The sequence below is a fragment of the Delphinapterus leucas genome, chromosome 2 (genome assembly GCF_059928025.1).
Source record: "Delphinapterus leucas isolate spDelLeu-1000000601 "Yukka" chromosome 2, BTC_Dleu_Yukka2, whole genome shotgun sequence".
NCBI lineage: Eukaryota > Metazoa > Chordata > Mammalia > Artiodactyla > Monodontidae > Delphinapterus > Delphinapterus leucas.
Genome location: NC_143130.1, coordinates 125,899,687 through 125,922,812, shown reverse-complemented (window position 1 = coordinate 125,922,812; position 23,126 = coordinate 125,899,687).

Sequence of the window (23,126 nt, the reverse complement as noted above, 5' to 3'; positions counted from 1 at the left end):
TATTTGATTCAAAACTGCCCTAATATCAGAGGCATTAATAGCCCCTGGAGATATTGTTTAAATTGTCATTATGTGAAGACTGGAATAATTGATATTTTGTGGTTGTTAAAGTTAAACACTTGCATGTACTTCTTTAAACAATTTCTAATTGGCCATAATTTAAAAATATGTTGACAGTGTTCTGATACAATCAAAATATGGGAAACATATGGGGTGCTTATACATTCTGAATTTAAAATCCCATTTTACTTTAATTGGGACAGAAAATTGAGCTTCTAAGACATGTATTATTCTGATTTTTTTTTGTGCTGTAATATGACTCCAAAGTTAGCTTTCAGTATTTTTTCCTCTCTTTACACAGTCCTCTTAAGGTCAAAAACTTGTTGTACCATATTTTAAAATGACTTCTAGAGAAATACTATACTAAATTGATATTAACAGTTTAAAGTAAATTTACCCAAGAGATCTTAGTATCCTTCCAGAGTAGGTGTCTTAGCAAGTGAGGGTTATGAACTTTATTCTCTTTTCCATTCTCTTATCAAAAATTCTCACACAAATACCCATAGGCAATAGTAAAAATAACACCTTTAATGGCCTAGGTAATTAAAACTCAAGAAAACTGCCTGAGGGAATAGCCTTGTGAATCTTTTTTTTTTTTTCTTCACAAACCTTTCAAGAAAAAAGTAAGTAAAGTCCCTGAAATTATTGTATATATAATCTCCTTGGTGCTGCGCCTTCCTGTATCCTTAGGAGACATATTTAACCAAAAGGTAAAAGATCAAAGAAGGAAAATTTGTGCTGCCAATCCCATTGGGCAAAATAAACTGTGAAATTGGAGAGCAGGAGGTCCCTTTTTTAATTTAACTTTGATTGATTACATGGTCCTGTTACCAAAGGTTACAAAACTTCCTCAATGTCATAAAGTTAGTTATCAGCACAGATGGACTATAAGAAGGCAGTTCTATCAAGTCAGTCTGTATTTGGTTACTTTCCTCTTACATGGTTAATGACATTTGTTTTGCAAGGAATGAACACAAATATTCCAATGTTAATGAAGTTCCTCAAAGCTTGGATTTTGTACCTTTTGACATGAGGTATTAGTGACAGACTTTAAGCAACCAAATGACAAGAAACAAGTCTAAATTCTAAAATAGTCACAGTGATAGGAAAGTAGATAGAGAAAAAAGGATCAGTAAGAGGCTATTATTATGGTCCTGGCCAGAGCATGACAGAGCACTTGACCAATGATAGAGAATCTGGGGATAATTTGAAAGGGAAAGACCATGTAAACATTTGGGAGATAAAAACCAAAGACTTTGGGATTGAACCTGAGTGAGAGGAAGACCTTGAGAATGATACCCATAGCCTCTATCATGTATGAAAAGAACTAAGCATAAGGAGTGACTGTAAGGGAGCAGAACTTTTCACCTCAAAATGTCTTTGGCATGTGGATTTTCTTAAGCTGAAAACAATCAAGGCCCAGAGAGACTCAGGAAGAACCTTTGACCTTCCCCCTAATTGCCTAAAGAATGTAGATAGAAGGCCTGTTCCAGGAAGGGAGATATCACCATAGATAACTATAGTATGAACTAGGCATGTACACAGGGAGGAACCTAGCAAACTCTGTTAAATTCCTCTCTGTGTCCCACTGTCTCTGGGCCCAGCAAACATTTGTTTATCAAACATCTGCTTTTCTATCTCCATCTCAATCTCTTTCCTCCCCTCTGAAGTGCCAAACCACTACCCCCAACATTCTCTTTTGTCTTTAGATGAAGATGATATTTAAGGTAAGTGTTTGAGCCATTTTGGCAGGTTACTCAATTTGCCTGGCTCTCTCTCAGGTATACATGGTATTAAACTTTTATATGATTTCCTCCTGTTAATCTGTATCACATTAATTTAATTCATAAACCAGCCAGAAGAACCTAGGAAGATAGAGGACAATTTCTTCCTCTCTGACAGGAAAAGAAGGCCTTCACATTTCCCTCAGCCTAACTAGACTTGGCAAAGGCTTCTTTGTGCCTCTAGGCCCCTGATTTCCTTCTCACCCAGGCCTAACCACAGAGGTCTTCCTTTTTCTCAGAACATTTATTTAGAAAACACATACTTGCAATTTTTTGTGATTCTTTTTCTGCCCCTTTGAGATATGAATCATTTTAAAAGCCTCTTCCCAATTTACAGAAACAAGGCTATCTTTCTCTCAGACCTGAGAACTTTCTCTTAGAAATGTACTCATTAGGGAAGATAGCCTTCCTATCTCTCAGTCTTTGTGGGAGGGTAAGAGTCTAACTTCTATTTGCAAAACTCCCTCTTGGACTAAAGATATGAGAAGTTTATTTTTCTTTTGGATAAAGCAAATTAGCCAACTTAGATGGTCACCTCAGTTGTTTTGTTTTTTTGTTCACTCTCAGTTCTACCTTGACATTCACTTCTCTGAAACTGTATTGATTTTTATCCCTTGATAACAATGCATGAACTAAGAATTCAGTAAAGATGCTTCTTGTTTGAGGAACTCAGTTAAGACTAAGCATTTCTATTAATCTTTGCCTTCTCAGCATCAGTTTCTAACTAGTTATCTAGCACAAATATTTTAAATTTCAAAGGGAAATTACATTAGTTTTCTGAGGCTGCTATAACAAGGTACCGCAAAGTAGGTGGCTTAAAATAACAGAAATTTGCGGTCTCACAGGTCTGGAGGTTAGAAGTCCAAAATCACAATCTCATTAGGGCTCTCTGAAACCAGCAATCCTTGCTATTCCATGGTTTGAAGGTGTATCAATCTAATCCAAATTCCCCTCTTCTCGTAAGGACACCAGTCATATTGGATTAGGGGATCTCTCTATTCCAATATGACCTCATTTTAACTAATTTGATCTGCAATGACTCTATTTCCAAATAAGGTCATATTCTGAGGTACTGGGGGGGTTAAGGCTTCACCATATCTTTTGGAAGGACAGTATTAAATCCTTAACAGAGATTAAAGGATGATACCATGCCTTCAAATTCAAAGTCCTTAATGAAGCTCTTAGAGTACTTACATCTAATCACCTTCTGTTTATCTTGGGTACTTTAAAACTTGATGGAATTTGAGTCAACCCAACAAACTGGGAAGAACGAATACCAAGTCCTTTTATCATAAACACCTTAAATATGAATATTTTTGGAAAAGCATATATAATTAGCTACTGCTAATTTCACCTTCACAACGGGTTTGATGATTTCTTAGCAAATATTAAAGATAATATAAAAGACATATTTGTGAAATTACAACAAACTCTGACAATGCAATTCAGAAACTACCACTTGGTGGCAAGATAATGCTGCTGTTAATGTGCTTAGCAATGACCTAAATACTTGCTCTTTTGAATTACAAATCCTTGATAAATTTAAAATAGGTTTGTAAAGGGAGTCAGGCTAAATCATTGATACTTTTTTTAAAAGAAAATAATTTGCATAATAAAAGTGATTCTGGTAAAATACATATGTAAAGTCCAATTCAAACAATGAGCTAATTTTATTGACTATCATTAAAAAGATACCTAAAATGAAACATGAAAATTAATGAGAAAATAATTATTCCATAGATATATTTTATGTCTGTATGAATCTTCAAAAGTCCTAGCCTAAGGTGTGGTGTCATAAATATTTTTTTCAGTTCTAACCCATTTGGTTGAGCATAACTATGCAATCCAGTATTTATATTTATCTCCTGGTAGAACTTTAGAATGCCTCCCTGTATTATTGAACTTCTGCCACATTTTACAAGAATTAATGAAGCTCCTGGCAGAGCAAATGGATTCCTTATTTACTTCATCAACGGCATGGTATCAAGTGTTATACTTAGAAAATGTACAAGATCTGCTTAATGAACCTAGTCTTTCTAAAATATAGGAGCATAACTATCTCCAAGGACTCTCTGTTTGAGGAGAAATACAGTAATAATAAGAAAAGCCTCTTCATATTGGTGAAGGACAATGAAAAGGGATAATTAGAAAAATGTTTGTGGGAAAGAAATTACGTGGTTATACAGAGTACCAAAGGTTAAATGATATTCTTGAGGAAAGGGGATTTCACATAATTAGTTGCTTGTTTTGTTGTCAAATGACTGACCCTTTCAACACTTAGTTTTTTCATAGTCATTTTGGGGTATATTTAAAGGAAAGGAGTAGCCTCTATTTGGCATATGAGAGACAAGAGTTTGAATTTTTATATTTTGATGTTATTTTGAGGCAATGTATTATAGTAGTTAGGTAAGCAAAATTTGGCATTAGACTACTTGGTTTGAGCCTCACTTCTATCATCTACTAGCCATGTAGTCTTGAGCAAGTTACTTAATTTCATTTCACCTCAGTTTCATCACTTGTAAAATGGGGGAAATAATAGTATCTACCTCATAGTGTTGTTTTAAGAACTAAATAGAATTATCCATTTAAGGTGCTCAGCATAGTACCTCTTATATTGCAGACATAAAGCATTCTGTTTCTTATTATTTTCCCTAAGCATCCATGGGTACACAATTCTCTAAGATATTTGAGAATAGTGAGTATCTTGGAAGGATCTCAGGAAAGATGTTTCTACCAAATTTCCTTCTCCCAAGTCTTTTCACAGCTTACTAACAGTTTTCAAGTAGGGAAAGATTATGGGGTCATTTAGGTTGTTGACAGAAGATCAATTTTTCTTACTCTTTTTGACCTTTGGTGCTCTTCTTTGGCTGGCAATCAGAATTCAAAGAATGCCTAGAGGTGTCACATTTTCTGGTAAAGTGCTGAAGCCCTGTTGTATTAATGCTGACTGTAGTTCCAAGACGAGCTTTTCAACTTCTGTGCCATGCTCTTTAATGAATATTGCCAGGGGCTGCCAACTTTTAAACTTTTTCTTTTTTCTCAGAATTTTTAATCTCTTAACATATAGCCAAAGCAGATAGAGAGGGAGATATCACAATGTTACTCAAGGTGCTGAAATATTCTACTCCATGGTTATTGCCACTGGCAAATGGGTAACTCTATATCTAAGCAAAGGATTCTAAATGCGCTTGCTGTACCAATTAGGTCACAGAGGAATGCTCCTTTTTGTTAAGTTTAAGGTTGGCTATTTGTTAATTTAACATAAGCAACCTGGGGATACATAAATAAATCATCTTGGAAAATTAAGTTTAAATGTTAAGAAAGAATATTTTTATAGAAATATGTGGTATCTCAGGACTTCAGAGTTTGTTTTCACGTTTACAGGTATTTTTTGGTGTTAGTGAAACAAATAAGCTATGGCAAACAATATTTCTGTCAGTTACCTCCTATCACGGAGTATTAGTAGCAGCAAAGACCTGAGGGAATCAAAGAGCCCTGGATTATCTCTTATACAGTACAGTAGACAGAGACATAAAAATAAGCAACTGGCCATTTTGGGGGACAGAATAGCACTTCTTCTTCTTACCTCTTTCTACTCAAAATACACAGAAATGTAAAAACAAAACAAAAAACATAGTTGTGCTTAAATACTTGCTGTTGTAGCCAAAACACAGACAGCATGTTTCTAGCTAAATTAAAAGTCTGGTCAGTTCAGTGAAAATTCTGAAAATAACAAAAGGTAGTGGTGGGGATAGAAAGAATTAAAAATTCTGGTTAAAATTTCATGCTTATTCATTGGGTCTTGAGGTGTATTCCTGTACTGTGGAGAAAGATTCCCTCCAAAAAATTTTGGCTCAGACAGTTAGAGGCCCAGTTCATCAAATAGTTTAGTACTTTTCCTGACTATTGCTAAAGTCAGCCACAGAAGAACACAGAACAGTACATGGTTCCACTTATACGAGATATCTAAAATAGCAAAGTTTATAGCAAAAGGGAGTAGAATGGTTACCAGAGACTGGGGGGAGGGGAAAATGAAAGTTGCTGTTCAATGGATATAGTTTCTGTTATGCAAAATGAGTAAGTTTTAGAGATCTGCTGTCCAACACTGTGCAGGTAGTTAACAATACTGTATTGTGCACTTAAAATTTTGTTAAGAGGGTATGTCGCATGTCAAATGTTCTTACTGCAATTAACACCCCCCCAACTGTCATCTATCTTCAGTGTTTAAAAGATAAATAAATAAATGCAGTTTCCTCATTAAAATAAAACAAACAAAGCTTAGAATCAGTTGAGAATATTTAAAACATTATGGCAGGTTAGTATATTTAGATAATAAAGCATATTTTTATTGGGAGCTGGGGTGATATGGTATACACAGGAGATTGTACCCCATAGCTGATGTAAGATTTTTACTTTTCAAATTGAAAGGAAATTGAAATATTTTGGAGAACTGGACTTCACAGAAGAGGACTTTCTGCAAGATCTCTCACGATCATAAAATTGATACAGAAAGGAAGATGGACTATCTATTTGGCACTGTGTCCCATTTGGGAGTGAATCCCTTAGCACAGATTATAGTTTGCTCTGTTTAGAAACAGATCAGAATCTGTCTTCTTTGTCCTGGTTGAATATCAATTTGTATCTTGCCCTGGTCCTACAAATTCTCTACTTTTCCTCTCTAAAACCCAATTTATCTTACCCTGCTTTTGATCACCACCATAAAATGTAATCTCCTTCTCCTCTGAAGTCCCACAACATTAATTGGTATTTGACCATCTACTGCTTTGAGACACCTCTCATATTATTGTTTTGAATTGTTATTTGATTAACTTTATTTACAATGAATAGGAGAGCTTCTGAAATTCACCACCCCCCTACCCCACCACCAAGACATAAATACCTTGGGATTTATTTGTATTCGCCACCCTTCTCAGTTATACAGAGTGATTTTCAATAGGTTTGTTAATGACTACTATGAGCTTCATAACACTGTTCCAGTTCTAACTTACACCTTCCAGAATCCCCAAATATTTTATTTTTGGCATACAGGATTGCAATAAATAAAAAGACACTCTAGAGCCCATAACATATGTATGCTCTAGATACAGAAGTGAATGAAGAATTAGCTGGCATCTAGGGCAAGGCCTATTAGGGTAGAAGTAATTAACCATGGGTCTCAGTTCTATTCTTACCATGTATGTGCAAAAACTCAATTAAGCTTCTTAACTCCACTTGAATGCCAACAGGTGTGGACTGGTTGTATTTAACTACATTCTGTTTTGTTTTTGGCCATGCCACATGGCATGCAGGATTTTAGTTCCCAGACCAGGGACGGAACCCATGCTCCCTGCAGTGGAAGAACAGAGTCTTAACCACTGGACTACCAGGGAAGTCCTTAAATTCTTAACATTATAAAAGAATAATGAATAAACTATATGGTCAATATACCAACATTTCACTAGATCATTCCTTTATAATTACTGAAATTTTTCTGCCCTCTATCCAGGGCACTTCATTTCTAAAATTGTAAAACCTAAAAAGAACTGGAATAAAAAATCAGAAAGTTGCTTTGGTGAACATGCCTGAGCGAAAGGAGGTGAGATTATCACAGGTACAGTGAACCCTTTGTGTCACATAGCAGTGATCACCTCCCAGAATAGAGTGTTCACAATACTAGCATCCCTCAAAACTGGATGGGGGATACATTGAATAAATAGTGTCAAACTGTTGCTCTCTCATCACTCTATTTTCTAGGTATCTCAATTGACCATCCTTGTTACAGTAATATATAACATTTTTGATATATTAATACTGTTGATTACATTACAACTTCCTTCACATCTAAATGCTTTTTGATTGGACTTTAAGAACCTGTTTTTCTCTTTGACCAGATTGCCTGTCATTTTTTTCCCTTGTTTTGATAAGAAAGGCTTATCTTTTTTTGTTTGTTTTTGAGTCATTTCCCTACAGCTTAAGTACTTCAGGCATCATTTTATTTATTTTTTTAACTCGTAGAACAATGACTGAAAGTCATTGTTTATTTATTATTATTCTTAATAGTAAAACAGAAGTAAAACTTCCATAGAACTTATGTGTTAGACATTCTTCTAAGACCTTTACATGCATGAATTCATTTAATCTTTTTTTTTTAACATCTTTATTGGGGTATAACTGCTTTACAGTGTTGCATTAGTTTCTGCTGTATAACAAAGTGAATCAGATATATGTATACATATCTCCTCCCTCTTGCGTCTCCCTCCCACCTTCCGTATCCCACCCCTCTAGGTGGTCACAAAGCACCGAGGTGAACTCCCTGTGCTATGTGGCTGCTTCCCACTAGCTAGCTATTTTACATTTGGTAGTGTATATATGTTCATGCCATTCTCTCATGCACCATTTATGAATGCTTAGGAAATGATTCATAAAAGAAACTACAAAAGCATTTTAAATCACTTATGAAAAAAATATATTCAATTCCAAAGGGAAATAAAATTAAGAAATTTAAAATGTTTAAAAACTCACCAGAGGGGGGTTTCCCTGGTGCCGCAGTGGTTAAGAATCCACCTGCTGGGCTTCCCTGGTGGCGCAGTGGTTGAGAGTCCGCCTGCCGATGCAGGGGACACGGGTTTGTGCCCCGGTCCGGGAAGATCTCACATGCCATGGAGCGGCTGGGCCTGTGAGCCATGGCCGCTGGGCCTGCGCGTCTGGATCCTGTGCTCTGCAACGGGAGAGGCCACAACAGTGAGAGGCCCGCGTACCACCAAAAAAAAAAAAAAGAATCCACCTGCCAATTCAGGGGACACAGGTTTGAGCCCTGGTCCAGGAAGATCCCACATGCCGCCGAGCAACTAAGCCCGTGCACAACTACTGAGCCTGCGCTCTAGAGCCCGTGAATCACAACTACTGAAGCCCATGTGCCACAACTGCTGAAGCCTGTGTGCCTAGAGCCCGCTGTCCACAACAAGAGAAGCCACCACAATGAGAATCCCGTGCACCAGAACAAAGAGTAGCCCCTGCTCTCAGCAACTAGAGGAAAACTGCATGCAGCAGCAAAGACCCAATGCAGCCAAAAATTAAATAAATGAATAAATAAATTTATTTAAAAAAACTCACCAGAGGTAAAAAAACAAAACAAAACAAAAATGCAAAAAAATTATGTCTCATAAGGACGTAGATAACATGACCACAAAATATTCAGAGTATTAATGTGTATGACTTGCTTGTAGTTGTTTAGGATTTTGTAAGTTATTTCTTCAAAAAGATTGGGTTAAAAGTTTTTATTAATTATAGAATTACCTGATCACTAGCTGACTTTTTTTTCAAATCATTTGTGGCAAATAGAAATTATCAGTGAAAATCAGTATTTTCACTATAATGCTTTAGAAACCAAGTGAAATTTTATTAAGATATACTTACCTTATGAATCCATCTGAATTGTAGCTATCACTCTAGTTAATTTTTATCCATTCTTTAAAATTAAAAAATGATAGCATGGAGATTTAGATAGTGAGGAAGGGGTTGAGAATGAAGAACGATAGATTTTATTCTTTTCAGACAGAGGTGGAAATGTAGTTTAAGAAAAGCTAAAAATATTAATTCTGTTACATATCTTCATTGTTTTTCTAAATAAATTTTAGGCAAAACTGACAGATGAATTACATGTCTCTATTTGGATAATATTCTCATCTGAACATATAAAAACAAGAAATTTGGGAGAAGCTATAGTATTTCTTTCAAATAAAACTACCCTGGATTTTCACATCTAAATCTAAATAACTCCATATATAATAAGTTTAATGGCAATAAATCAGCCAAGATTGGGGCTTATGTCCACAATTTAGATCTTTCAATAAAAAACTTAAAACAATTGCTAGAAGACATTGGAACTTGAGTAGAGTTGACGACCAAAGATTAGGTATGATTTGTAGGCGTAATGAGTCAGGGAAAAATCTGTGCGTGTATAGTTTCCTTAGTCTCAATAGAAAAGATTGCTGAAGAGTTTATAAACTATATTCTAGCAAATTAGAATTCCTTGAAAAATAAGATACTGATTCACAAATCTTGTTTTAAAAAATGCTATTTTAGTGCCTAAAGACAGCAGTTTCACTAGTAAAATTTTTCAAAAACAATTAAATAAATTCACTGATGTATAAAAAAGTTTCTTGTTTTGAGTTTCACCTTCCTGTGATAAGCAGGGTGTGAAGACAAGTGGAAACTCTGAGGATGATTGCTATTAACACACAATTTCTGGGCTACAAACACCTGCTAGCACATATCATGGACTTTGGCCTGGATGGATAGATACATTGTTCTGGCCTGATTGAACTACCTGAGGAAACACTGCAGGGAACTAAAGATAGGAGTTGTACAACACTTCTTCTCTTCTTCCTATCCGAGAGTCACATATAATCATGTTTACCTGTTAAGTATTTATAATCCTAACTTGGAACAGAACTTAGTTCTGTGCCTGGTTCAAAGTGCTCAATTAATATTTGTTAAATGTTCTTACTGCATGATTAGTAACGATTAGTTACTGTAACTATCAGCTTCCTTCCCTGTGCTTATTCCCTTTTATGCTCATGTGAACATATATGCATTTATATATGCTTATGCATCCAACTCTTCTCAGCCAGCATGTGTTCATCTCTAGTGATCATTTTAAAACAAAGGATAAATAAAGAGCCCTCTCCTTAAAAATGTCTTTAATCATCTTTATTAATCACAACCTCATGCATTGGAAAACAGTAGTACTTATATGTGGATGATGTTATTTATTCAGTCTCCAGAAAAAAATGTGTTCCTTGTATGAATTACAGATCCCTTGCACTGACTCTTTAGCCTCCTGCGTGCTCTAGAGTGACTAGCACAATGCAACCCACTGTACCGACTAAATAACTGTTTGAATGAAAGAGAACGGAATTAATATAATTTTAGCTGTGAGATATACATATATGAAATGCAGGAGGATCAAATTAATCACAAGAAAATCAACATTAATAACAGGAGGTACACATTCTCCAATCCCTAGTATGCATATAGTATTTTACATACATTATTTTAGATATTTCTAGTAGTTTGAAAAAGTCCATATTATCACTCCCCTTTTACACAGGAAGAAACTGAGATGGAAAAAATTAACCTGTCCAGGATCACCAAGTAGACAAGTAGCAGAAATCTTTCTATTATTTCACACTCCCTCCTTAATTATGGAGACCTTGCCAAAATACTAACTTGCATTTTCTTTGAAGCTTTTATTAGTGGAGACATTATTTTTATGAGAATATAATAGGGGCTAGATGCCTTAACAACTCTTCCTTCTCCATTCTCCTTTACCTCACCTGCTTACCATACAAGGAAAAAATGTTTTCCAACTTGTCCTCGTTGTTTCCTCCATTCACTTCCTATATGACTTTCCTGAAAGATACTAGTGATAAATGGTTCAGATCTAATGATATATTTATGAGCTTTTAAAGTGAAATGGAACATTATAGAGACATATTGCTATAAACATTTAAATCCATTAAACTGGTTAGAAAATATGTTCAAAATTGTGATCAAACTTCCGACTGAATCTGCCTCTTCATCTTTAAGCATCAGCATTTAGTTTTATAAATTAAAAAAAGAAAAGAGAGGCATTGTTCATCTTTAAACTTTTTATCTTTTATTCATTTAGTTATGCTGCCTCAAGTTGTTGTTTTTGTTTTTAATCTTTTCTACAAAAGCCGAATGTTTCAGTTTCCCTAGAAATTAAATAGGTATTTGTGGTTTTGCCTCAGAACCTTTTTACTGAGACCCACAGTGGACTAACTTAGCTTCTGAGCAATCGCAAAAGTAAAACTGTGAAATGTGAAAATGAAGAGTAAAACTTCTCAGACACCCAGTCAAGGCAATAAACATATTCATCATATCCCCAAACTCACCAAATTGTATCCAATAAATATGTTCAGTTTTTTAAAAATATCATTTATACCTCAATAAAGCTGTTTTAAGAAAGTAAATTTTTTCAAAACATAGAATATGTGTTCAGATAAGGAGAACATGAAAAATTCTGTCCTAAAGAACAGAAATAGAAGAAAACAAATTAAAAAGAGTAAGAGAGAAAATAAAGAAAAGCTACAGGGCTCCCCTGGTGGTGCAGTGGTTGAGAGCCCGCCTGCCGATGCAGGGGACGCGGGTTCGTGCCCCGGTCCGGGAGGATCCCACATGCCGCGGAGCAGCTGGGCCCGTGAGCCATGGCCGCTGAGCCTGCGCGTCCGGAGCCTGTGCTCCGCAACGGGAGAGGCCACAACAGTGAGAGGCCCACATACCGTAAAAAAAAAAAAAAAAAAAAGAAAAGCTACAAATAAGTATTTCTATTATGTCCCTAAGAGAAAACAAATTAGTACTAAAACTTGAACATTAGCTAAAGGATGTACTCACTAAAGCAACATACATTTTTAGGTTAAATTTTATTTATGTGTTAAAGATATAGTAATTGATGGCATGAGGACTTTCATTTCCAATATTATGGCAGACTAGTTTATTCAGACAAACCATCTTGCTAAAAAGGAATAAAAATGCTCAAAGCAAATTGTTTCTCTCTGGAGAAATAAAACTTCATCCTAGGACTCAAAGTATTTTAATAAAATTTTTTCAAGAAAAACCTGAAGCTTAGAATAAAAAAATAAAAGGATACCCAAGGAAAAAGCACCATGAGTGATAATCAGCTTTTAAAAACAGATAGCAAACATAGACCTACGAAGCCTTAAATATAATAAATATCAGACACACAAAATAGCTCTGCTTACTTTAATATTTCTAGTCTTCAAAACTTCTATAGAAAATAGACACTATGTACAGTGACCTCTCTGATTTGGGGGGAAAAAAAGGAAAGAGAAATTGAGTAAATTAAATATGGAGTAATCTAAAAGAAAAACTGAGTAAATGGGTTTACAAGCTGATTAAATACAGTTCATAATACAACAAAGGACCTGAAAACTAGAGCAGTAAAATTATCCAGAATACAACAGATAGTGACAAAGACTGGAAATGTTTAAAATAAGTTAGGCAACATGGTGAATAAGTAAGAAAGCCTCACCATAGTAAAAGAATATCAAGAATGTGTCAGATGCAATATTGAAGAGATAATGGGTAAGAATTTTCCAGAATTAAGGGACAGAAGCCACAGATTCAAGAAGCCCAATGAATCCCAAGCTAGATAAATAGAAAAACATTTACATTTAAGGATGACAAAGTGAAACTGAACAATAAAAGAAAAATTCAAAGAGAAAATCCTAAAACCTGTTTAAGGGAAAAAATATTCTTCAAGGAGTGATAGTAAGACTGATAGCTCACTTTTAAAACAGCAACAATGGAAGCCAGGATACTGAGAAAAAAAGTTTCAACCTAGAAATCTATACTCCCAAAGATGTTTTCAGACCTACACAGAGCTTGTCATTATTAAAGGAAATTTGAAAGGCTGTCCTTCAGGCAGAAGGAAGGTGATCTCAGAAGGGACACCTGTGATACAAGAACAAATGGAGCAAAAATAAATTGGTAAATTCGAGAATAAATCTTAATAAATGTCAATTGTATTAAACAGTGATAATTATATGTGCAGTTAAAAAAACAGATAGAATTACAATAATGATACTTATTCAAAATCAACTGAGAGTATAGTAGTGGTGTTAACATTTCTAAGATCCTTTTGTTACTAAGGAATAACTTGCTCAAAGTATTGTTAATCATTAGGTTTTGATAAATTAAGTGCATATGTAGTCACTATCATGTAGTTGTTAATTTCTGTAATATGTGAAAGTATTTTCTATTTTAAAAATTATGTTAAATGCCCTCTTCCCTCTCCTAAACACAAATATTACAAATAAGTACTGGAGAATCCAAAATGTCTTGCTAAATCCCAGTAGTTACTCTTCTATAGTAATATTTGCTTAATTCTGAACGCTAAGTACATAGAAGTGTTTCCTTGTATGTATGCCATACATTTTCTCAAAATAAGATTTTATGCATAGAATAAGAACTACATTTCAATAATGATTAAACGTTTTAAAATATGGTCTATAATTGTAGTTTTTACTGTCTTACTATTGTTGGTGAGAAATTGAGTAAGCCTATAAGCAATTGTAAACAAAGCCTTAGAAGTATATGAAAGCATATACGTTTTTCAGAATAATTGAAAAGAATATTCTTCTCTATAATACTTTAATAATAGCTTTTAAACATATAGTACGTATTTATTTCTATTCATTTTATCATAATGCTAAAATGAATTTGCTCATGGTGGCATATACCATTAGAAATTAATGTTGAAGTTGTTGTATCTTGTTAATAAAAATACAAAGGGGAATTTTTAAAATTAAAACTGGTAATAATTTCTTCTGCCTTCTAATGTTTATGCATAATTAATTGTATTAATAGAAATAATTTTTCTACTGCTTCCTTTCACTTATATTCAATAGTGGAATAGAAAAAAAATGGGTAAGATCCTGAATAGATGACCATCCTTTAGGGGAAAATGTACATACTTATGAATTTTGGCTATTCTCAGGGAGGCTAAGAGCTCCACTGTGGAATTGAGTTTTTCCTTTGGAGTCCATCTGATCGGACCTAGAGGAAGAGAGAGAATACTCTGCATAGGAAAAACAAATGGTTCTCTCTGTCAATTTCACTCTCTCTCTCTCTCTCTCTCTCTTTCTCTCCCTCTCTCCCTCCCTGTGTGTGTGTGTGTGTGTCTCTCTCTCTCCTGTCTCTCTCTTCTGTCTCTTCTCTCTCTCCCTTTTTCCCTGTCTCCCCACCTCGTCTCTCTCTCTTTCCCATCCTCCTTTCCTTTTCCCTTTAAAAGCTGAGATCTCAGTTGACAAAAATATTAGAGAGATGTTTTAGAAACAAGGAAGGCTAAATTTATGCTTCACCTCATCTTTCCATATTGCTAATCTTCAGTGAAGTATACTAAATACACAGACACTTATATACTTGATTTGTTTTTATCTGGGGGGAAAATCAAAGACTGAAGCTGTTTTCCATGGTATCTTTGTCTCAGGATGTAACAGTGAAAACATCTATCATTTTAATTAATTCAAAGGAAGTAGGACAATTGAATGGAAGTAAAGAAAGTATATGTCATCTCTAACCACTAAAAATCTTTGGGATATTTAAAAGAATAAGGAGCTCCCACAAAACTTCATTTACGTTTAGATCAGAAAAAGTAATCTTTAGTTATTATCTGAGATATATTATTTAAAAATCACTATGTTACAAATTCTTAATCAGATGTTATGTAAATTACTTATATACTTATTATTTTACTTTGTCATTTTATATTTCTAGGAGTATATGAAAATAATAAAATTAGAGGAAATATATTTTCTTTCACATAATATCCTGCTCCCTATAACTGTTTATTGTATTTACCCATTTTGGAGGAGTGGGGAGTAAATTTTACATGAGTATTCCACATACATACAGGAAAGTGTACACATTATAAGTTGATGAATTTTCAAAAAGTGAATATATCCATGTAACCATAACCTGGGTCAATAAATAGCACAGAAGTAGCATCCAGAATCCAGCAACCAGATGCAGCCCACCCACTACACCACAGTTTAGTTTAGACTATTTTGGAACTTTACAAGAATGGTATTATACTGTACTTTTTAATTTTGAATGGCTTCTTTCAATATCATTTGGTTTGTCCAATTTTCCCATATGGTTGTCACTGCCAATAAATGAATTTTTTGCATTATATTATATTCCACTGAATGAATATATGATGAGTTATTGATTCTATTATTGGACAATCTAGGTTATTTCTAGCTTTTTCATACTGCAAATTATACTGTTATGAATATATGTACATGTGTTCGGTGAAAGTATGTACACATTTCTGTGTCATATGTAAACCAAAAGTGTGATTGCTGGGTCACAGGGCATATCTGTTCAGCTTTAGTATTTAAATTACCTATAAACCACTGTCACATCAGTGGGATCAATGTAGTAAGGTGAGGTTGCTTATTTGAGATTTTTCTTGTTTCTAGAGATAGGATGGTATTACTATAACTTTCCCTCTTAGAACTGCTTTTGCTGCATCCCATAGGTTTCAGATCATTGTGTTTTCATTGTCATTTGTTTCCAGGTATTTTTTGATTTCTTCTTTGATTATTTTAGTGATCTCTTTGTTATTTAGTAGCTTATCATTTAGAGTCCTTTTGTTTGTACACATAAAGCAATTAGAAAAACAAGAACAAAAAGACCCCCAAAGTTAGCAGAAGGAAAGAAATCATAAAGATCAGATCAGAAATAAATGAAGAAGAAATGAAGGAAATGATAGCAAAGGTCAATAAAACTAAAAGCTGGATCTTTGAGAAGATAAACAAAATTGATAAACCATTAGCCAGACTCATCAAGAAGAAAAGGGAGAAGACTCAAATCAACAGAATTAGAAATGAAAACGGACCAGAAACAACTGACATGGCAGAAATATAAAGGATCATGAGAGATTACTACAAGCAACTCTATGACAATAAAATGGACAACCTGGAAGAAATGGACAAATTCTTTGAAAAGCACAACCTTCAGAGACTGAACCAGGAAGAAAGAGAAAATATAAACAAACTAATCAGAATCACTGAAATTGAAACTGTGATTAAAAATCTTCTAACAAAAAAAAGTCAAGGTCCAGATGGCTTCACAGGTGAATTCTATCAAACATTTAGAGAAGAGCTAACACCTATCCCTCTCAAACTCTTCCAAAATATAGCAGAGGGATGAACACTCCTAAACTCATTCTATGAGGCCACCATCACCCTGATGCCAAAACCAGAGAAAGATGTCACAAAAAAAGAAAACTACAGGCCAGTATCACTGATGAACATAGATGCAAAAATCCTCAACAAAGTACTAGCAAACAGAATCCAACAGCACATTAAAAGGATCATACACCATGATCAAGTGGGGTTTATCCCAGGAATGCAAGGATTCTTCAATATACGCAAATCAATCAATGTGATACACCATATTAACAAATTGAAGGAGAAAAACCATATGATAATCTCAATAGTTGCAGAAAAAGCTTTTGACAACATTCAACATACATTTATGATAAAAACTCTCGAGAAAGTAGGCATAGAGGGACTTACCTCAACATAATAAAGGCCAGGTATGACAAACCCACAGCCAACATTGTTCTCAATGGTGAAAAATTTAAACCATTTCCACTAAGATCAGGAACAAGACAAGGTTGCCCACCCTCACCACTATTATTCAACATAGTTTTGGAAGCTTTAGCCACAGCAATCAGAGAAGGAAAAGAAATAAAAGGAATCTAAATTTGAAAAGCAGAAGTAAAACTGTCACTGTTTGCAGATAACATGATACTTTACATAGAGAATCCTAAAGATGCTAACAGAAAACTACTAGAGCTACTCAATGAATCTGGTAAATTAGCAGGATACAAAATTAATGCACAGAAATCTTCTGCATTCTTATACACTAATGATGAAAAATCTGAAAGAGAAATTAAGTAAACACTCTCATTTACCACTGCAACAAAAAGAATAAAATATCTAGGGATAAACCTACCTAAGGAGACAATAGACCAGTTTGCAGAAAACTATAAGACACTGATGAAAGAAATTAAAGATGATACAAACAGATGGAGAGATATACCATGTTCTTGGATTGGAAGAATCAGCATTGTGAAAATGACTATACTACCCAAAGCAATCTACAGATTCAATGCAATCCCTATCAAACTACCAATGGCATTTTTCACAGAACTAGAACAAAACATTTCACAATTTGTATGGAAACACAAAAGACTCCAAATAGCCAATGCAATCTTGAGAAAGAAAAATGGAGCTGGAGGAATCAGGCTTCCTGACTTCAGACTATTCTACAAAGCTACAGTAATCAAGATAGTATGGTACTGGCACAAAAAAAAAAATATAGATCCATGGAACAGGATAGAAAGCCCAGAGATAAACCCACACACATATGGTCACCTTATCTTTGATAAAGGAGGCAAGAATATACAATGTCAAAAAGACAGCCTCTTCAATAAGTGGTGCTGGGAAAGCTGGACAGCTGCATGTAAAAGAATGAAACTAGAACAACACACAACCATACACAAAAATAAACTCAAAACAGATTAAAGAGCTAAATGTAAGGCCAGACACTATAAAACTCTGAGAAAAACATAGGCAGAACACTCTATGACATAAATCACAGCAAGATCTTTTTTGACCCACCTCCTAGAGAAATGGAATAAAAGCAAAAATAAACAAATGGGACCTAATGAAACTTAAAGGCTTTTGCACAACAAAGGAAACCATAAAGGTCACAAAAAGACAACACTCAGAATGGGAGCAAATATTTGCAAACGAAGCAACTGACAAAGGTTTAATCTTCAAAATATACAAGCAGCTCATGCAGCTCAATAACAAAAAACAAACAATCCAATCCAAAAATGGGCAGAAGACATAAATAGACATTTCTCCAAAGAAGATATACAGACTACCAACAAACACGTGAAAGGATGCTCAACATCACTAATCATTAGAGAAATGCAAATCAAAACTACAATGAGGTATCACCTCACACCCATCAGAATGGCCATCATCAAAAAATCTACAAACACTAAATATTGGAGAGGGTGTGGAGAAAAGGGAACCCTCCTACACTGTTGGTGGGAATGTAAATTGATACAGCCACTATGGAAAACAGTACGGAAGTTCCTTAAAAAACTAAAAATAGAACTAACATATGACCCAGAAATCCCACTACTGGGTGTATACCCTGAGAAAACCATAATTCAAAAAGAGACATGTACCACAATATGCATTGCAGCACTATTTACAATAGCCAGGACATGGAAGCAGCCTGGGTGTCCAATGACAGATGAATGGATAAAGAAGATGTGGCACATATATACAATGGAATATTACTCAGACATAAAAAGAAATGAAATTGAGTTATTTGTAGTGAGGTGGATGGACCTAGAGTCTCTCATACAGAGTGAAGTAAGTCAGAAAGAGAAAAACAAATACTGTATGCTAACACATGTATATGGAATCTAAGAAAAAATAAAGGTTCTAAAGAACCTAGGGGCAGGACAGGAATAAAGGTGCAGACTTAGAGAAAGGCCTTTAGGACACAGAAAGGGGGAAGGGTAAGCTGAGATAAAGTGAGAGGTGGCATGGACATATATACACTATCAAAGGTAAAATAGATAGTTAGTGGGAAGCAGCCACATAGCATAGGGAGATCAGCTCAGTGCTTTGTGACCACCTAGAGGGGTGGGATAGGGAAGGTGGGAGAGAGATGCAAGAGGGATATGGGGATATATGTATACATATAGCTGATTCACTTTGTTATACAGCAGAAACTAACACAACAATGTAAAGCAATTATACTCCAATAAAGATGTAAAAAAAAAAAAGAAAATAGTGAGGTGAGGCAGATTAACTATTTACTTTAGAGTCAGCTTGAATTTAGTCCTGTTCACACAACTTTTTTTACTATTAATATTAAGAATATTATTTAATTTCATTGACCCTTAGCCTATATAGCTGTAAAAAGCTTGTATTACTATACCATACATTCTTATAAAAATATTAAATAAAATAATATATGTTGAAAAGTATGTAATAAAATGAGTGTTTGATATTCATTTTTTTGACTTGGTGTTAGTACAGTTAAATTATATGTGAATGAGAACAGTTGCTCGACAATGGCCTCAGTGCTAAGTATTTTGTTTTCCCTCAATCAGTCTCATTTTATCCATTTGGAGTAGAGGGGCTAGAACAACCACACAGAGCCTTCCAGAGGCTTTCAGTAAGCAAGGCATCTGGTTGGATAGCAGGTGAGCACCAGGGTTCAAACCTGCACACAAGAGCCTTAAGAAAGTGGATTAGAGACTGAGCCAAATCAAAGCAGGATGGCCCTAGAGCAATTGCAGCTTCCTAAATGGTTTTTATATTGTATTTGCATATAGCCCTAGGCAGGAATATCATAATTTCAAGGACAAACTAAACATCCTCTTACCTACAATCTGCTTCCGCCAGAGGAATTGCAAGGTGAGGCCGACAGACCATTTCTGCATAATGTACATACTTTCATTTAAGAATGTTTGAATGCAGACTTTCTATACACATATTACCTATATAATAAAAACGTATATGGCATGAGTATATGTCATGCATGAATATGGCATTTTAGAAATCTTGAACCCATGCTTCTAGTTCACATAAGCAAGGACTATGAGAGTCATTTGGCAATCTCTGCTCTAACCCACGTTGTCCCTTGCCACATGTTCCTACTAATTTCATCGGTGCTCCATAATATTAGTGTGCACAGTTGACACCGTAACTAATACTCATTAAGAAAGAATTTATTAAGTGACAGGTATGTGTTCAGCATTGCTGTGTGCTATATGAAGGAGGTGCAATAAGCACAATCTTCATTTCCTTTTCCTCAAGGTACTCAAATACAAACTGCAGAGGCTCAGGAAATGTTTTACAGGATAAACTGGAATCTGACTACATTATAAAAGCAGTGAAATCCCCTGCTTCATACTTCCTCCACTTGGCTGAAGTTATTAAACTGCAAAATTTAAACACGAGAGCATATAAAGTTTGAAAGAAAACCTAAGATTTGTCCTTTTTACCAGTCAGCCATATATAACTTTTAAAAATATTTTAGAGGATAATCTTTTCAAAAAGAGTTGTATAGAGTCTTAGTTTTAATGAATTTTTCTACTAATTTCTAATAAGTACAGATGAATAAATTCTTTACAGCAAAAGGGATAAGAATGTTAAGATTAACAAAGGCAGTTGTTCATCAGGACTGAGATTCTTAAACAGGTTTTGCTCTTCTGTTAATCATTGTTCAGCTCTAGAGAGCAAACTGTCAGAAGCAAAACAGTTCTGTTTGTAAATAAGTCTGGCAAATAGAAGTTAATTATAAACAATGTGGCTTTTTTCACAGTAAGAAATACAATTCATTATTTTAATCATAGGCTGAGTGTTATATGTGACCATGATGTTCTAATATTATTTTCTTAGATTAATGGTTTATAATTTTAAACTACAAAATTTAATCCAATGTCCTATTTCCCTAAATGATTAATTTGAAAATATGCTTTCATAAAAATAACATTAATGTGGTCTTAGCTCCAGTTAAAAATATGTTATATATATTACATATCAGATATTGTGCATGACCCTGTCAGCAAGGAATTTGGAATTTTATAGGAAAGATAGACACATGCAATAATTAAAGTATTTTCAAGTTGCAGAAGTACTGAAGAAGTGAGAGTGATACATTATTGTTGTGTGAGAACTGAAGAGATTACAGAACAATTATCAGTGAAGGCAGAACAGGAAGGATAATTACTGACTGGATTTTGAAATGTAACAAGGGTTTACTAGACCTTTGTAGGGTGGTGGTGGTATGTTAAACGCATATGGCACCATATACACAAAGATGCAGATGGATTATTTAGCATGGCATGTGTGTGAAGCACTAAAATTGTTGGTGTTTTTCGGAACATTAAGAGTAAATGGAGATATAAATGAGTATGAGTAGAACATAAAATAGGTGAAGTAAATAGGAACTAAATCATAGAAGGCCTTGTATATTTCTATTTATACTCTGGAAGTTAGTCTTAATTTGCTAAACTAGTGGTTTTCATATTTCTAAGTGCATAAAACATCCTTGCACTTCTTTTAAAAATGAAGATTCCTAAGAACTCTGCTACCATCAACTCTTCTCCCTATCCGATTCATTTTGGTAGATGGAAGACTCACAGAATTTGAATTTTTAAGGTTTGCACTGGGAGAAAAACTGTTTTAGGCATTAAAAAACATTGAAAGCTGAAAAGTAGAAGACTGATATTGTCATATTTCTAGCTTTTAGAAGTAGTTTGAGAGCAGTTAGCCCAGGCTGACCGGTGAGGAACTACTGGACAAGTACCAGTGAGCAATGATGGAGTTTTGAAATGTAATAGTGATTTATGACAAAGGTAGCAATGTAGTGCATTAAGAAATGATGGTCTACTTAATAAATGGTTATCAATAAGCATAGTAGAGCTCTTATTTTTTGTCTTTTCCACACACAGAATTTCTATCTTACATCAAACACAAAAATCCCAGTTTTATTGAAAACTTAAATTTGATAGGTAGAACAATAAAACTTCTAGAGGAGAATAACTTTATGACTTTGGTTTAAGTATCAATTTTAAAAATTGTGTATAAAAAGCTTTAAAAGAAAAAAATGATAAAATGGACTATGTTAATATGAGTATTTCTTATTCTTTCAAGACTTGATTAAGATAGTGACAGGGCAACCTACAGAGTATGAGAAATTATACTTAATATATATATCCAGAATATATAAATAATTCTTTAAAATAATAAGAAAGAAAACTTTGAGATATGAGTTAAAGACTAACTTTTGAAAAGTGGATATCCAAATGGCCAACTAACATATGAAAAGCTGCTCACAACTAAGACAACAGGAAAATGCAAATTAAAACCACAATGTGATACCACTCCATACCCAGTAGAATAGCTAAAATTAAAAATGATTTAAAAAATTAAATGTGGACAAGGATCTTGAATAATCAGAACTCATATACTACTTGTAGGAATGCAAATTGTTACATCTACTGTGGAAAATTATTTAGTTCCATCTCCTAATCTGATAAATGAATACCCTATTAATTCTATCCCTGTTTATACACCCAATGAAAATATATACACAGGTTCAACAATAAACTCTATAATATTCACAGAAGCACTTTCATAAGGGCCACAAACTAGATACAATCCAAATTCTCATCCATAGCTGACTTAATAAATTGTGGGACATTCAAAGAATGGATACTAAAGTTTCCAATTGTCACATGCTGCCTACAAAACATTCCAAATTTAGTAGATTAAAATAACAAACATGATCACAAGTACTATGAATCAAGAATTGGAATTGGTTACAGTGGGAATGGATTTTCTCTGTTCTATGATGTGTAGGTCCTCAGCTAGAAAGATTCCAGTAACTGGGAATGACTACAGTGTCTGGGAATCAAAAGTTTCTGAAGGCTTCTTCACTCACATGTTTAATGTCTAATTGACATTACTAAGACTATCCTCAACTAGAACCTCTGAATGTGGCTCGTGCTCCTCTCTGAGCATTTCTGCTTCATTCTAAGAAGGTAGAGTCCCTAGAGGGAGTATTCCAAGAGGTAGTGTTTCAAGAAACCAATGTAAAAGCTAAAAAGTTTCTTCTGCCTTA